General features: G+C 38.9%; 1 pseudogene; it reads left to right on the top strand.

The window, feature by feature from the left end:
* Positions 1-9,341: 9,341 nt before the first annotated feature.
* On the top strand, positions 9,342-11,152 carry LOC129639894 (endogenous retrovirus group K member 25 Env polyprotein-like; annotated as a pseudogene).
* The last annotated feature ends 675 nt before the right edge of the window (positions 11,153-11,827 follow it).

The raw sequence follows: 11,827 nt of genomic DNA, 5'->3' as shown, positions 1-11,827 counted from the left end.
TCTCACATCCATAAGTGACTACTGGAAAAATCACAGCTTTGACTATATGGACCTGTGTAGACAAAGTAATGTCTCTACTTTTTAATACACTCTCTAGGTTTGTTATTGTTATTCTTTCAAGGAGAAAGAGTCTTTTAATTTAATGGCTGCAGTCACCATCTGCAGTGACTTTGCGGCCCCCCAAAATAAAGTCTCTCATTGTTTCCATTTTTTCCCCATCTATTTGCCATGAAATGATGGGACTGGATGCCATTTTCTTAGTTTCTTGAATGTTGAGTTTTAAGCCAGCTTTTTCACTCTCCCATTTCACCTTCATCAAGAGGCTCTTTAATTCCTCTTCATTTTCTACCATAAAGGTGGTGTCATCTGCATATCTGAGGTTATTGATATTTCTCCCCACAATCTTGATTCCAGATTGTGCTTTATCCAGCCTGGCATTTCTCATGGTGTACTCTGCAGATAAGTTAAATAAGCAGGGTGACAATACACAGCCTTGACATGCTCCTTTCCCAATTTTAAACTAGTCTATTGTTCCATGCCCAGTTCTAACTGCTGCTTCTTGACCTGCATACAGGTTTATCAGGAGGCAGGTAAGGTGGTCTGGTATTCCCATCTCTTTAAGAATTTTCCAGTTTGTTGTGATCCACACAGTCAAAGGCTTTAGTGTAGTCAATGAACTAGAAGTAGATGTTTTTCTGGAATTCTCTAGCTTTTTCTATGATCCAACAGATGTTGGTAATTTGATCTCTGGTTCCTCTGCCTTTTCTAAATCCAGCTTGCACATCTGAAAGTTCTCGGTTCACATACTATTGAAGCCTAGCTTGAAGGATTTTGAGCATTACTTTGTTTGCATGTGAAATGAATGCAATTGTGCAATAGTTTGAACATTCTTTGGCATTGCCCTTCTTTGGGATTGGAATGAAAACTGACCAATAGTTCTCTAAGCAGCTAATTCTTTGTATTAAATTTCTTTCTGCCTAAAACTCCTAAAGAGGTTTCTTCTAGGGAACATGATGATAGTCATATCTGTAATCCCACTGTGAGTTGTTGTTAGCAAAAATGAGATTTTAAAGGCCAAACACAGGGATCTGAAGTTATGGAGATAGATGGGTGTGCTTTCTTTATTTTTTATGGTTTTGTTTAGCAAAAGATGATGCAGGGCTTTTGTAGGATGGTTGTAAAATACCTCTTTCCAGTGTTGGATGTTTCCCATTGTCATAATATATGTATCTGTTTTCTAGAGGTGACTACTTGTAACAGTGGTTGTATTCAGTTGTATCTCAGAGCAAATTCTCAACTCTGACTCTACATTGGAACCACTCAGTGGCCTTACAAAATGATATGCACTGGGCTCCACTTCCACAGATTCTGATATATTTGGTTTTGGTGGAAAACAGACAATAGTATTTTGTAAAAACCTTTCCAGTAAGTCTAAAAGGCATTCGGGGCTGATGACAACCGGACTAGGCCAAACCATAGCACTAGAGTTGAGTATAATTCACAACAAACTCACAGTGCATAGATAAAGCCCAATAGAGAGGCATGTAAAATGCTCTAGTGGCTACTTACTCAACACATTTCAAATAAGGGTGTCAGCAGTGAGGCCTGGATTTGTCTAGGGATTATTGGGAGAGAATGACTTAGGCTGGACTTTGAACAATGATTGGGGTTTGCACAGGTGAAAGGGAAGGAAGGGGAAATCCAGGCAGTGGAAACAGCCAGGGTAAAGGGGCAAAGCAGATATGAACATGCTACAGTGGATATGAGATGTGGGTAGTTAAAAATCTACCTGGCAAGAAGGGAGTATGAAGGTTGAAAGAACAGGAAGGAGACAGATTTAGAAAAGGTCAAGTGGGTCAGATTACAGAGGGCCTCAGAAGCCAGGAAAAGGAGCTTTAACTGAGAGCATCATGCAGTTGGGTTCCCTGATAGCTCAGTTGGTAAAGAATCTGCCTGCAATGCAGGACACCCCAGTTCGATTCCTGAGTCAGGAGGATCTGCTGGAGAAGGGATAAGCTACCCACTCCAGTATTCTTGGGCTTCCCTGGTGGCTCAGCTGGTAAAGAATCTGCCCACAATGCGGGAGACCGAGGTTCGATCCCAGGGTTGGGAATATCCCCTTGAGAAGGGAAAGGCTACCCACTCCAGTATTCTGGCCTAGAGAATTCCATGGACTTTGGGGTTGCATTTAGAGGCTTCCCTCATAGCTCAGTCAGTAAAGAATCTGCCTGCAGTTCAGGAGACCCAGGTTTGATTCCTGGGTTGGGAAGACTCCCTGGAGAAGGAAATGGCAACATACTCCAGTATTTTTGCCTGGAGTATTGCATGGACAGAAGAGCCTGGCAGGCTACAGTCCATGGGGTTGCAAGAGTCGGACACATCTTAGTGACTAAACCACCACCATGCAACTGGAAGGGCAGTGAAAGGAATGTCCTTGGTCTTCTGTCATGATAAATGGTGCCATCTTTGGGAAACTAATATTCCTAAACTGAAAAATATTTCAGCTTGATAATGAAAGCTTAGCTCTGGACATAGTGAGTCTCTTCTCTTGGAATGGAAAGAGATGGGAGAGTGACTTGGGATTTAAGCACCATCACAATTATATATTGGCTGTTATGAACTGAGGTTAATGATTCTCCCAGAATCCTCAGGCAACAGTAAGAATATGTTGGGTAAGTTCAGTCTTTTCTCATCATATGACCTGATGCTAGCTTGGGTGACATGGGTCATGAGCACTCACAGTGTTTCACCTAGATCCCTTCTGATCCCTTGTGCCATTTCAGTGCATGCCCATGTTTGATTTATGAAGACTTTTGTTTCTAATCCCTGCACCTGTAGATCTCTTTGGAAGAAGCCCCACAGGTAACTGGAGCTGTCTTCTGCACAGTTGAGACCCAGGGGTGTCTGAGATTGATGTTCCCCACATACTATATTTTCCTGGCAGCCCTGAACCAATGACTGGTAGGTATCAGAGCATGAAAACCTTGCTCCTTTCCAAGTTGAGGCAAAATCTGGAGCCTAACTTACACCCCACATCTCCCCTGAAGAATCAGACCAAAGCTAACTTTCTGAAAACCTTGCCCAAGACTGGAAGTGTTTGTGGCATTCTCTCTTCCCTGCTCTGCTTCTCCAACTCCCTTCCAGGCTTCCCTAGGAGCACTTCCTTAATGTATCATGAGTAGAGGAATCCTTGCCTCCTTGGAGTCTTTCCTAGAGAACCCAAGCTAAAGAAGCACAGTACCATTTGTAGAGTGCTCTTACACAAGCCATGTTGACAATCCTTATTGTGGGCTTTTGTTGTCCTCACTTCCACACTAGATTTTTAATGGATAATTAAAAAACAAAAACAAAAACAAAAAAAAAAAACAAGTACCAGGATAAAGCTGAGAATTTGACTTGGGAGTTTGTTCAACAAGTCAAAATAGCTGCTCTCTATTTTTATAAAATCTGAAGTTATGAATCAGCACATCAAATTCAAGACCTAGATCTGATGTTATTGGATATAGAAAGGACTATTTAAAATATCAAAGCTTAGCAAAGACTCTTTTCCATTCTTATTATTCCCAACGTTCATACAAATTATTTGCCTTATGCTTCAAAACCAAGTGTATTGCTGTAAAAGCTCATCTTAAATTAGAAGTTTGGGATTAATAGGCACTACTGTATATAAAATAGATAACCAACAAAAACCTACTATATAGCACAGAGAACTATACTGAGTATTTTGTAATAACCTATACAAGAATCTGAAAAAATAGATATATACATATGTATAACTGAATTTGCTGTACATCTGAAACTTACAGAACATTGTAAATCAACTACAATTAAAAATAGAAATCTCAGAATCCTAACTGTTGGGAAGTGCAGTACAAAATAGCTGGTTGGAGGAAGTCCTTGGTAAAATGGTGAAGGGCCAGAAGTACCCTGGCTTTGTGTGCTGTGGGCAGAAAAACATCTCCTGCCTTCGGTTATGCCCGGTGCCAAGATTTAATAATAAATATTAAGGATGTTGCTTGAGAAAACGGGTTATGGGATAAGCACATGGGTCACTTAGAGCACGCTGTCCTTGAAATATTTTTACTGATTAGGTGTTAACCACATACGTGCTCTGCTGGCTATATACTCTAAGCTCTTTGTTCCTGCTTCTATAAAAAGGCTTGACTGCAGAAATAAACTTGTCAGTCCTTGCAAGAGACTGTCCGAGTGTCATTCTTTCAGGTTCGTCATTTCCAAGTCCTGGGGAGAAAATCCCCAACAAGTGGCACCACGAACAGGGGCTTGAAAGAAAGGCCAAACAAAGCGACAAGCCCCTGCAGAAAGAGGTAAGCAGGATGGGACAACATAACAGTAAAATTCCTTTCATTTCTATAATGCATCATTTTTTGAAACTAAACGGTATTAATGTTTCAAGAGATCAGTTGAACGACTACTATCATATTTTACTGGAACAATTCATGGTTCCCAGAAGAGGGGACACTCAATCTAGACTTATAGAAAAGGGTTAAAAATAATGTTTTGCAAGCATATCGGCAAGGGTTACATGGTCACTCATACAGGCTATTATAGAACAAATTGAAGGGCATAATGTTGATTTGGAAGTAAAAACTATTCAATCTTTACATGAATATGAGCTTAAGGAGCAAGATATGCAAGGTGCTTTGAAATATAAGAATGTTATGCTCAATCAGACACAATCCTTAGAAAAACAACTTAGAGGCATATATATACAGGATATGTCAAAACTGAAGCCACTTAGAACGGAGGTCATTTCATTCAACAGACAGCCCAAATCTGAGGTTTTTCCTTCTGCTCCACCTGTAACAGCAATTGCTAACTTTGCTCATACTAATCATTTCACTCCTCCTCGGGAGATGCCTGCTTGCACTTTCTCTTTCCCAATGCAATTTAATCAACCTGCCCAAGGCCAAAATACTTGAGCTAATCTAGATTTCGGCATGTTGTCTAGCTTTAAGAAAGCATGCACTCTGTATGGACCTACTTCTTACTGTATAGAATTTCTCGGAGGATGGGCTGACTGTTGGATGCCATATGATTTTTTTCAAGTAGCAAAGATGATTTTAAATCCTCAACAATTACTGCAATGGCAAATGTGGGTTAATGATGAGGCCCAACAGCTGATGATTGACCAGCAATCTCATGGTAACCCTGCCACTTTAACATATGATATACTCACTGGAACAAGAGCCATGGCCGATATGATTGCACAATTAGCTAATATTACCCCTCAGATGTTACATTTCATTAAAGAAACTGCCTGCAGGGCATAAGCAAAGGTTGATAGCACTAACTCTGATGGTTCATTTATTAAGATTATTCAAGGACATGAAGAGGAATATTCTCAATTTATAGGGAAATTAAAGGATGCAATTGAAAAATCTATTAAGGATGTGACTTTACAAAATATTATTTTAAAACAACTTGCTTTTGAAAATGCTAATGAGGAATGTCAATCCATGCTTAGACCAATTCGAGAGACTAACTCTCTTATGGAATATTTGAAAGCTTATAAGGATATCGGATCTAGTTCCCATAGAGCAAAATTGGCAACATTAGAAACCTTTAATGTACAGAAAGCTACTATTGCCAAATGTTTTAACTATGGGAAGCCCAGCCATATGAAAAAACAATACCACCTGCCAATACAGGCCAGAAAAAAAATAATACTACTTCTAATAAGAAGAGACCCCCAGGAATATGTCCAAGATGTAAAAAGGAGTTCCATTGGCTGAATGAATGTCATTCTAAATTTGATAAGGATGGAAACACCTTGAACCCTGGTGCACAACAAAAACAACAGGGAAACTAATAAAGGGGCCGTCCTCTAGCCCCACTACAAAAGGAGGACCTAGTGTTATGATGCTACAAGCAGCTACATCTAAGAGTGCTTGCATTGATATACCTAGTCCTTATGATATGGAACTAATAGAATTATACAACCCCCACAAAATTCCCACTGGATATTATGGCCCGATTCCACCCGGGACAGTGGGACTAATTTTGGGACATAATAGCTGCACAATGAGAGGTTTAGTGGTATTGACTGGTGTTATGGATGAAGATTATGAAGGGGAAATACATGTTATGGTAAATGTTATGAAAATGGGAAATATATACTTACAAAAAGGGGAACGTTTTGCACAATTATTACTTTTGCCATATGTCAAGCCAATGAAGGCATCTGATAAAGTTCGGCAGGGAGGCTTTGGCAGTACCAACCTTACTGCTGCACTATCCACCTTATTAAAGGAACATCAGAAACCCATGCTTACTTTATGCATACAGGGAAAAAATTTCACAGGCATATTAGATACCGGAGCTGACATTTCAATCATTTGGGCTGCAAAATGGCCCCTTGATTGGGGTAAGGTTATGGCTCCTTCTAGACTATTAGGAATGGGTGAAACTGATGTCACACAAACTTTTGTCAATGCATCCTATTTACAAATGTATGGCCCTGATCAAATTGTAGCTTATCTTAAACCATATATTACTAATATCCCTATCAATTTATGGGGACAGGATTTTCTTGAACAAACGAAAGCCACAATTTCTTTAAATGAACCTTTTTAATGGGGGCCATTGAGTTAACACCGCTGCCTCTCGATTGGGAATCTTTTTTTCTTTTTTTAATTTTATTTTATTTTTAAACTTTACATAACTGTATTAGTTTTGCCAAATATCAAATCTGATACCCCAATATGGACACCTCAATGGCCCCTAACTAAAGAAAAATTAGCAGCTCTTACGCAATTAGTAAATGAACAATTACAAAAAGCTCATATAGAACCTTCGTTTTTCCCCGTGGAATTCCCCTGTTTTTGTAATAAAAAAGAAATCAAGAAAATGGTGAATGGTGATACATTTAAGAAATGTTAATAATACCATGTTACCTATGGGGCCCTTACAACCCAGATTGCCCTCCCCTTCTATGGTACCAAAAGGATGGTCTATAATTATTATTGACTTACAAGACTGCTTTTTTACTATACCTCTGCACCCTAAAGATAGAAAACATTTTGCCTTTTCAATTCCTTCTATAAATCACATGGCTCCTGTTAAAAGATTTCAATGGAAGGTGCTACCTCAGGGAATGATGAACTCTCCTACCATTTGCCAGTATCTGTTTTATTACAACCTATTAGAGATAAATTTCCTACTGCATTTATAATTCATTACATGGATGATATACTTCTCTCTATGGAATCTGAACTCTGTTTGCAACAGTTATATAATAAAGTTACTACTACTCTTCAAAATCATGGCCTGCTTGTTGTGCCAGATAAAATTCAATAGAAAGCACCCTTTATTTTTTTATTTTTTTTAGAAAGCACCCTTTAATTATTTAGGACATGTTATGGAAGAATCTAAAATCAAACCTCAAAAAACTCAAATTTCTGTGCAATCTCTACGCACACTGAATGATTTTCAAAAATTGCTAGGAGATATTAATTGGCTACGGCCATCTGTCGGCATCCCCACCTATGCCTTAAAAACCTATTTAAAATTTTAGAGGGATCCCCTGACCCTAATAGCCCTAGGCAGCTAACAAAAGAGGCCAAAGAAGAACTGGCCTTAATGGAGAAACTCATTCAACAGTCTTTCTCAACTCAGCTAGATCATGATCAACCAATGTCTTTATATATATTCCCCACTGAACATTCGCCCACAGCAATTATAACTCAACATAGCCCAATAGAATGGGTATATTACACACTAAACAGTCTAAAAAAAATGTATCATATATTGAGAAAATAGGGCAATTAATTATGTCAGGAAGAAGCCATGTACAAACTTTGACTGGCTTTGATCCATATGCAATACACGTCCCCTTGACAAAAAAGGAATTGCAAATTGCCTTACAATATAACCTGACCATGCAAATGGCATTAAATGATTTTCAAAATGTTATTTCATTTGCCAAAGAGAAAATTATAGGACTTTTTACAATGTACTAAATTCATTGTAACTAATATCATTGCATCCCAGCCTATTTCCTATGCACCCACCTATTTCATTGATGGCAACAAGAAAGGCATAACAGGGATTATCGGCCCTGATATCAAAGAAAAACTAACCACTACCTATTCTTCAATACAAAGAGTTGAATTGTATGCTTTATATGCTCTTTTGTCACTTCAACCATTATCCTTCAATGTATATACTGATTCCAAATACCTTGCTTCCCTTTTTCCCAATTTTGTTACCGCCTTTTTATACAACCTAGATGAAGAATTATATACTCTCTTTTCACAGACTCAAGCCTTAATTCAATCACGTATGGAATCCTTCTTTATTGCACATATGTGTGCTCATTCAGGTTTACCTGGCCCTCTGGTTTCAAGAAATGATGCTGTTGACAGGCTCATAGCTCCCATTTTTACGTCTGCCAATGACAAACATGCTAATCTTCATACCAATGCTAACAGATTGCACTCTAAATACCATATTCCTCTTACTGAAGCACGGCATATTATTAAAACCTGTGATGTCTGTGTCCCTCTGCATTTACAGACTACGATTTCAGGAATTAATCCCCGGAAGCAACAACCTAATTCCCTTTGGCAATCGGACTTCACTCACTGCTCGTTAAGAAAGTTTTCTTTGCTTTTTGTCTCAATAGATACATTTTCCGACTTTATCTGGACAATACCTATCTCCTCAGAATCCAGCAAACACGCCATTTCCTTACCCTTAACTCACCTTCCCCGTTATGGGGATTCCTTCAGTCCTGAAAACAGACAATGGACCTGCATTTACTTCGCACTCATTTCATTCATTTTTATCAGAATGAAACATCACACACATTACAGGAATACCCTATAATCCCCAAAGTCAAGCCATTATTAAAAGAGCCCACTGCACCCTAAAAACTCATTTATTAAAACAGAAAGGGGGAATATAGAAGAGGAGATACACTTCTTATCCTATGAACCCTCAATTATTATTATCTTTAACTCTTTATTCCCTAAATTTTTTAAACTTAACAAAACATAATTCTGATACTCGTGCAGATAGAAATTTTGCAGAAGACAAAAACAGCAAATTAGAAATCAATACAACAATATGGTATAAGCAATTTAATCAGTGGCTGCCAGGAATCTTATGACTCCTAGGCAAAGGTTATGGTCTTGTTGTTGCAGATGGAGAGAAAATCTGGGTTCCCCTTCGCCATGTCTGTTACCAAGAGGGACCCCAAGACTGGACTCCCTTGGGAAGTGATGAAGTTGACACAAAGGGTCTCGTCAATGACCCTGGAGGAATCAATGAGGAGATGCCATCGTTTGAATCCTTACCCGACATGGGCTCAAGTGAAAAACATGACTCATCAGGCTGAGCAGACACTGAAGAGTACTGAAACTCCTGTGACTCCAGATAAGCTGTTTCTGGCAATGTTAGCTGTTCTTTCCTGTTCCTCTGGGGTAAGTGCAAAATATGTTTATTGGGCATACATACCCAACCCACCACTTCTCTCCATAGTGGATTGGGTAGATAAAGCCCCTATGATCTTTACTAATGATAGCATGCATTTTCCAAGTCCCTGGTCCATAAAGCTACCAATTCATGAAGAAGATGAGGGAAAGCCAATCAACATTTCCGTGGGATTCAAAACCTTGCCTATCTGTTTCGGATCTCATCCCCTTTGCATGACTATCTTCCCACAGTGGTGGGCATATTCTGCCAACAATGGGACTGCTTTGCATCTGGGAATGTTCGCTATGGCATCTTTCTTACTTAATGGCTTCGAGCGACATTATCCAGGCCAGATAGCCAACTATTCGAACTCACTTTTTCAACCAGAGGGACCTTCATGTCATACTGTGTCTTGGAGAAGAAAACAGGAGATACAACCGTTACATTGGTCTGACTGTTGAGGCCAATTTGGGAAAGTTTCTATAATTCAGCAAAATCATACTAATCATACATTTAAATTTGTTGACTGGGGACCTCATGGGCTGTTTGTAAACTGTTCTGAAGAGCAGGAGGAACATCATAACTGCTCCTGGTTTAATAGATCAAGCATTGGAGGCTTTCATAAATCTAAGACAAGTTTCTGGACTGATAAGGACATATTGCTGAATTGGTATAATGGGGGCTTATCACCCCCACACCCCAGGATTATCGTTCCCATTGGGCCAGAGCAATGGCACATTTGGAAAATTCCAGTAGCCTTAGAGTACTTCTCTAGTGTTTATGGGACTATGGGTATGTTTCGTCCTTCTAATTATACCTTCCTATACAATAGTACTGGCTATATTCAATCATGTGTTCACCTTCCATATTTGTTTATTGTAGGGCATTTTGATATTGACTTATCGACCAAGATTGTCAATTGTACTGCATGTGCATTGTATACCTGCCTTAATCACACCATTTCATATCACAATGCTAGCATTGTGCTAGTTAAACAAAGATCTGAGTTTTGGTTTTCCGTAAACTTAACTGAACCTTGGACTGATTCTGTATTTCTTTCTGTATTATTGAAAACTGGACTTAGGCGATCTAAGTGCATCATGAGTGGATTATTGCAGGCATCTTAAGCCTTATTTTTTTGTGACTGTAGGAATTTTGTCTGGTATGGCTTTACATAATTCTATACAAAATCATGATTTTATCACTGCTTGGCACAAAGACTCTCATGATCTTTGGACTCGACAAGCTCAAATAGATCAGCAATTAAAAACACGAATTAATGAGTTACAAACTGTGGTTATCCACTTAGGAGATCAAGTGCAGCAACTGACTTTCCAAACACGTATACGTTGTCACTGGAATTTTACTTCTTTTTGTCTAACATGCCCTATAATAGCACTTAATATCCTTGGGATAAAGTTAAAGTGCATTTGCAGGATCTCACAGATAACTCAAGTTTAGACATCAATTTGTTGAAACAACAAGTTGCTAATTTTCAAGTTAAGGTACTTAAGGAATTGTACAGCACTCAATTTTATGATACTTTAACCAAAACCCTATCGTCTCTAGACCCTAGAACTTGGTTTTCAGGAAACAACATTTTTATATATGTATTAATCATCTTGCTTTTTCTGTCATTGCTTATAGGATATAGATGTCTCTACTCAAGACTCCATGCCTCCCACAACGGAGTCTAACTAGCAGCTGCCATGCTTAAATTAAAAACAAAAGGAGGATATGTTGGGAAGCGCAGTACAAAATAGCTGGTTGGAGGAAGTCCTTGGGAAAATGGCGAAGGGCCAGAAGTACCCCGGCTTTGTGTGCTGTGGGCAGAAAAACATCTCCTGCCTTTGGTTATGCCCGGCGCCAAGATTTAATAATAAATATTAAGGATGTTGCTTGAGAAAACGGGTTATGGGATAAGCACATGGGTCACTTAGAGCACGCTGTCCTTAAAATATTTTTACTGATTAGGTGTTAACCACATACATGCTCTGCTGGCTATATACTCTAAGCTCTTCATTCCTGCTTCTATAAAAAGGCTTGACTGCAGAAATAAACTTGTCAGTCCTTGCAAGAGACTGTCCGAGTGTCATTCTTTCAGGTTCGTCATTTCCAAGTCCCGGAGAGAAAATCCCCAACATTGACCACAGTACTCTATTCATAATTTTTTTTTTTTTGCAAATTTAAGTGACTCATAACCCAGTTTTATATGCCATTCTAATAAAATCTCTCATGTTCTTCAGTCTGCCCCCAAAACATAGTGTAAATAATCTTCTGTGACACTGGACAAAATTCCATTCATATTTTCTTTCATAGTCACATGCAAATGCACACACGTGCACACACTCCACAGTCTTCTCTAAACAGAAATATCTTCATGAATGATGCT

This window comes from Bubalus kerabau, chromosome X (genome assembly GCF_029407905.1).
Source record: "Bubalus kerabau isolate K-KA32 ecotype Philippines breed swamp buffalo chromosome X, PCC_UOA_SB_1v2, whole genome shotgun sequence".
In the NCBI taxonomy this organism is placed as follows: domain Eukaryota; kingdom Metazoa; phylum Chordata; class Mammalia; order Artiodactyla; family Bovidae; genus Bubalus; species Bubalus kerabau.
This window is presented reverse-complemented; position numbering and strand designations above follow the sequence as displayed.